We start from the raw sequence: 6,958 nt of genomic DNA, 5'->3' as shown, positions 1-6,958 counted from the left end.
TCATGCCTGCAGCCCCCTGCTGATGTCCCAGACAACCCATGTTTTCTGCTTAGTTCGGTCTCACTCCAGATGTAGAGGAACAGCAGGACTGGCCATGTCCTTTCAGATAGGGTAATGGCAGTAGTTGTAGACGGTGTATTTGTCACAGCCTAAATGTTCTTCAAAACGGCACAAGTTTGTATATGTGTGTAAGGATCTGGTTTGAATAATTCTTTGCTAGGGCATCATGTTGATGGCTGACGGGCATTTCATCTCCAGCATTTTAGGTGAAAGCAGGGAGCGTGTGCAGATGATGCTAGAACCCCAATTAGCACACATCAGCAAAATTAAGTAAATGCCCCAGGTCCATATTTACATTCTCCCCATCTGCTGTCATTGTTGGAACCCGACATGGCAAGCCTAAATATAGTTTGCCTTGGTTTATCACAATAACCGGTGTTGGCATAGATCAGCGGATGTAACGGCCCTCCCAAGGTGTTACCATCTGAAGGCTGGTGAGATGGTGTGATAGGTCACTGCCGGACAGTATATCACTATCTGTTTCTCTTTCAGCAAAAATGTTGTTGCAAAAAGGTGGTTGAACAGTGAAACCACAATGGTTGACCACTGTCTCCTTATCAGTCTCACTTTCAGCATCCTCATTTTGTATATGATCTATCATTGTTTCTTTGCATCAGTTTTAAAATACAGTCAGTAACGGAGTACAGTCCAATCCTGTCATCCCAGCCACCTCTGCATTTTTTTGTTCATTCCGTGTAATTTATCCTCCTCACAACAAAGAAAATAGAGTACATATGGTTACCACATGTTCATTTAGTTTCCAGTGGCATCTCTTTGCTGACCCCAAACCCAATCTAATAGACTAGGGACTAACAAATGAAATGGGATGCAACTAGGGCTGTAACGTCCCAGTCAATTAGTCGATTAATTGGTCGGTATGTTCTGGTTCGACCAAAATTCTGATTGGTCGATTTTTTGCCGCATTCATTTCATCAGTTTTCATTTCATCAGTTTTGCCGCGCTTCATCAGGTGGAAACCACTAATTGCTAATGGGGGTGTTTTCAGAGCACCCCTGTTTCACAGGTAATAGTCTGTCTTAAGAACACCCCCCTTGTTTTTACTTTTTTGGATTAGCTCAACCCACCGGAGGAGAAGAGAGACAGATAAGTAGGCTATAGACGGCTTGATGCTAAATAGGCCTATTATTTATCTATAATTAACTGTGAGAGTGTTTAATAGTCCGTCTTCTAACATGTCAACAACAAGACATCGACAGTGTGGAAGCACTTTGTTAAAATTGACAACGGGAAAAAGGTTCAATGCAAAATTTGCAACCAACCATTTGCCTTCCACAGCTCAACGAAACATGACGTACCATCTAAAAGCGGTAAGCTAACTTGTCTGCGTTAGGTTGCCCTGTCTGTATTTTGAGTAGGCTATATGAACATATCAAAATTCGAATTATTTCAATGTTTTAGTGTAATAATCATTTTATAAATGCAGGCGCATCCATCCATAATGACGGCATCCCCCAGACACACCCAGAGCACGCTGGATTTTAAGCCTCCTTTATCATCCAAACGGAAAAATAATATAACGGAAGGAATTGTTAACTTTATTGCTCAGGATATGAGGCCCATTGCTGTTGTGGAGGGCCAAGGTTTCAATAACTTGTAAAAAGTTTTGGAACCTGGATATACCGTGTCAGCACGCCACACAATCACGCATGCACTAACCGCAAAATATGAGGGACTCAAAGAGAAAGTATCAGAGTTAATACAACACAGCGAGGGACTGAGCTTGACCACAGATATGTGGACATCTCTTAGAATGGAGTCCTATGTGACAGTGACTGCCCATTTCATTGATGGAGCACAGAGTCTTGTGCTTGAGACAAAACAAATAGAAGAGGCGCACACGGGAATAAACATTGCTGCGCGACTATCTGAAGTTGCTGATACCTTTGGAATTCAAGAAGCAAAGAGAGTTTCTGTTGTATGTGACAACGCGGCTAATATGGCACTCTGTGTGGAAACACTAAAGGAATCACATAAATGGCCAGAGATGCAGGGCGTCAGGTGTGCCGGGCACACTTTGCAGCTCTATATTAACGCTGCACTCAAACAAGATCCAATTTGTCGTGCAGTGGCTGCATCACGTCATCTGGTGGGACATTTCAAAAAGGGGCACAAAGCAAAAACTGGATGATGACAGCCCCATTACCAAAAAAATTGAAAAGCAAGCTGGTCGAAGAAATTGACAGTAGATGGGAGTTTAAAAACCGAATGATGATGACTAACAGTGTATACATTACAGCTGCAGTAGTAGACCCTCGTTTTAAGCAGCTGTCTTTTCTGGATGATGCCAAACGAGACGAGGCCTATATAGTAGTTGCACAGCTGGCAGAACGACTGGGTGCACTCAGTACAGTCACGGGCAAAGGTGAACCTGGAAGTGAGGAAGAGCAACATGTGTCAAAAAAGCAGAAAAACGACAAAGAGAAGGAGATTGCTATGCTGTTGTGCGAAGACGAAGATGATCTGCTTTCTAGAGAATCAGGTGGGAGAAGCACAGTGACAGAAGAAATGAAAAACTATCTTCAAGACAGAACCAAAATCGACTCCGGACCATTGGGGTGGTGGAAAAAAACCCAAGACAGAACCTGAGCCTGGCCCGAGTTGCAAAGCGACTGCTCTGTATCCCTGCAACATCCACGCCATCTGAACGCATTTTCTCCAAGGCAGGATTTATTGTCAATAAAGCAAGAAGCTGTCTCCTTCCAAAGAACGTGGATATGCTTGTGTTTCTCGCACACAACACAAAAAAGTGTGGAGTGGACATTGACTGTACTCTCTGTGAGTAGCCATTTGCTCGTTTTGGACATTAATCAAAATTTATAATTTTGCACATTTATTTATTGGATTTGGGCACCTTTTATTTTTTGTAGCCTAACGCGCAATTGCGCTGTGCCCACTTTTTTTTTGAACCTATGCTTTATTTTTCAGTTATGCACTTTATTTCGTTTTGGACATTAATAACATTTTATAATTTTGCACATTTATTTGACATACTTGTGGATTTGGGCATTTGATTCATTAATTTTTGTATTTCTTCTTCTGAGTGCACTTACCTTGTTGTTGCCCTTTATTCTGTTTCGTTTAAAATTTGGCTAATAGTAGCCTAATACTTTTATGGTTCCCTTTTATTATTGTGCAAAGTGGACATTTATTATTTCTAGTATTATTTATTGGATTATTTGGGCACTTTATTATTTTTTAATTTTTTTATTTGGAGCCTAATGCGAAATTGCGCTGTGCCCACTGTGTGTGTTAGTTTTGAGCCTAAGATGCTTTATTTTTCAGTTATGCACATTATTTCGTTTCTGCTCTTGATCTGGTTTGTTTAATAAATATTCTTTGTTTATTAAAGTGGATATGCCTTTTGTGTTTATTAAGAGCAAAAACTTTAAGTTAATAGTCTATTCGTGTCTGCCGCCGCTCTGCTGAGTGCTCAGCTGCGCTCTGCTGAAATGATCATAGTGTCTAATAAACTTATTATTGTAACATATGACAAAAATAATTGTCGAAATGATGTTGCATATTCCTCAACAATTCTTGTGATGATATCACTAGTTGACAAGCAACATAGTACTATTTTCGTAAATCGTAGGCTATGATATTGCGCAGGTGCACGTGATGCATTGCTGTCAGAGCCGACAGACTCATTTAGTGCAAAATAATTAGATAAAAAAACGATTTAATGTTTATTTACAATTCATTTAGGTGGACAACAAGGCTACCAAGTACTGCGCACAGTGCATAACTGACTAATTAAAAAAAAATAATAATTACGTCATTTTTAGTAGATTTTTAGTCGAAAATTTCAGGACTTTAGTCGACCAAGATTTTCTTTGGTTGATTACAGCCCTAGATGCAACAGGCGGTACCCCACCCCTGTGGGACTAAATGGGATTACTGTAATAACCACCTGCACAGTTGGACATTTAATGGGATTACGCTAAAGTGTCTCATTAGAACAGATTACAACTCTGGGGACTGACCCTTATGTGTGTGCCTGTTGGTCTGTTAAGTCATGATATCCACTTACTGGTCAATAAGCAACACATTGCAGGTGTTACTACTTCCTAAACCTCATTGCTTGTCTCATCCGGCATTCAGTGTTGTGCACAGGCTTTTTTTGTTGTGCATTAATCTTTACATTCAGTAAGGCGGTTTGTATTTGATGATGTAGCTGATGTTTGTCCAGCAATATCCCAAGACTTGAAATTTTTTACTGCACAGCTAAGCTTCACCACCCAGACAGAACCGTGTGTTTCTTGATTGTTTGCAGCATATTTATCTTTTTTTCCTCTATCTCTTCTCCTCTCAGTTGTCCATTCCTGGCCCTGCAGTTGACCCCAGTTATCCCAGTCATAGGAGGTGTGCTGTTTCTATTTGTACTGGGGACGCTCCTGAGGACTAGCTTCAGTGACCCAGGTGTGCTGCCCAGGGCCACCCCTGATGAAGCGGCTGACCTGGAGAGGCAAATAGGTAAGGCTACACTCTATTTAAATGATTTTAGTCATGAAATAAGGATATGAAAACCCATTATTGACCCTCACCCCATGTCTTTTATTCTCATTGTGTCCCTATATATTCTCTGACCACCTCTGATTCTCCTGATCGTTTATTTTGTATGTTAGTCATCTATTTTGTATTTCTTGTTGTAATACTGATCCAGGGCAGCTAGTGAGTTCCTTTACAATCCCCTATACTGAGTGCCAAAGAATCTGGCTGTCTCTGGAGTTTGTATGTGTAGCCAGAGAAATGGGGATCAAGCTTCCACTGACTTTAATGGCACTCTGCATTTAGGCTGAGGTGACGTATTGGTGCTGCGTTGCCCAAATGGCCTTTGATCTGTTTATTTCACTCCCAGCTTCTCCAAAGGCCCCAATCTGATGTATTACCTGACTCATAAATTTCATCTGGATAACTTCTGAATCTAATTTGTGATGTGAAAGGTAAAACTGTTGGTACATTAGGAACCACTTGATACATTGTAACTGAATTACCAGCATCAGCACTGACGGTAGGTAGCTCTCTATTAGTCAGATACTGCCAAGACTACAGTTTGTGATGTTGATTCAGTCTGTTCAAGACATTACAGCTATTGAAATAGTGCTTTCTAATCAAAAAATTAGGGATGCACCGAATGTTCGACCACTGAAATGAATTAGCTGAAAATAGCACAAAAGAACTTTCGGTGTTCGGCCTAATAAGTCAAAAGGTTTGATTTAAATCCGTTTGCAGACACTGTTTTGCTGAATTGTCTCCTAGCACATCCACTCCATCTGTGGCTGACTTCTTAGAAAAGGCAACGGTCTGACCCGCTTTGACTGTTTCTGTCACTCTTTTCTGAGAAGGCGATTAAGCTAGCCGCACCTATATTTGCACACGTATTCAAGCCTTTATGGTAACTGAAATGGACCAAAGCGCGCTGACAGGCATATTAGCGACTTTATCCTGTCATTTTCTGTCTTTACAAAGACAAGTAGTGTTGCAGTATGAGAGTCCTACCTGAAGAGATGCTATGAAGTCTTCATGTTGGGCGACACGAGAACCACATACATTATTTATCCAATTGGGTCAGACATGAAGAATTTAGAGCGAGGATACACATGTGACAACGTCCCGTTTTCAAAATACAGGATGGAAATAAGGTTAATTGGATTACGTTCGCAGAAAGTATAAAACATTATGCATGTGTCCATTAAAAGTAAACTTTACTCTACCGGACCCTCTCAGGCCTCAGGCCCACCCCCCATAGTCTCTCCAAATCCTGTGGGGAAACACTTAGTAAAAAGCACATTTTGACTATTTAATTTATGCAATGGTAAAAAATAAATTGGGAAAATAAATTGAAAAAAATGTGAATTTAGTTATTCGGTATTTGTCAAAGTTTTTCATTATATTCGTCTTCAACCTGTGCATGAGACCACTATATAGATGCAACCATCAGACATGACCAGTGTTGGGCAGTAACGTGTTACTTAAATAATATTACTTTTCCCAGTAACTAAGTAGTGTAACTAATTACTTTTCTAAAACAGTAATATTATTACTAGTTACTAAGGCAAGTAACGCTGTGTTACTCGTTACTGAACACACCATCCTTGCAGTAAATCCACGACTGTGCAACAGCTCAGCTGGACCGGACTTTGTTGTTCATGTCCGCTGATAGCCAAAAACTAAATGAAGAATGGAGAACGGGGGGGAGAGGCGTTCTTTCCACAGCTGTAAGTAGCTTCTGCCATTATTGTGTCACAGTCTAAGATACAAAGAACATTGTCTATTGTAAACTCTGTGTGACCAGCAAAAAGCTTTCAACCGCAACAATTCTACATCTGATTTATTGAAGCATCTGCTGAAGCAGCACAGCAATGTGAAACTTACAGAAAGAAACTCCACCAGCTACTGCCACTGATGCTTGGACTCATCAGGAGAGAGTGGCGTTAACATAACGTTTTGTAACTGCTGAATACTGCTCTTATAAACAGGCTACATGTGCATTAAAACAGCTGTTAAAAAGCAGGGATTTACTTGCTTTATTTTTTATTTCAGCCAGTGGCGTTAAGAAACGTTAGGCCTAGGCTATATGCTCTGTAAAAACCACACTCCTTGCTTCTGTTATGGATATGACTGAATAATTAGTTAAAAAGTCCTTTCTCTGGGGGTGAAGGGAGGTGGTAGGGAAAGCAGTGTTTCCCATAATTAGCCTATAATTTGAATAACTATCAACGCAGACCTTCACATATTGATTTTCCAAATGTTTACTAGGCGTATTTAAAATCATTTTTGATTAAGGAGCTCTATTGAGGATAGGGTGACCAAACGTCCCAAAAAATCCGGGACAGTCCCGAATTACGAGCAGTTGTCCAGACCCCATTCCGGTTTGTCC

This window comes from Micropterus salmoides, unplaced genomic scaffold (genome assembly GCF_014851395.1).
Source record: "Micropterus salmoides isolate LMB-PRFRI ecotype aquatic unplaced genomic scaffold, ASM1485139v1 Ms_hic_scaffold_12, whole genome shotgun sequence".
Lineage (NCBI taxonomy): Eukaryota > Metazoa > Chordata > Actinopteri > Centrarchiformes > Centrarchidae > Micropterus > Micropterus salmoides.
This window is presented reverse-complemented; position numbering follows the sequence as displayed.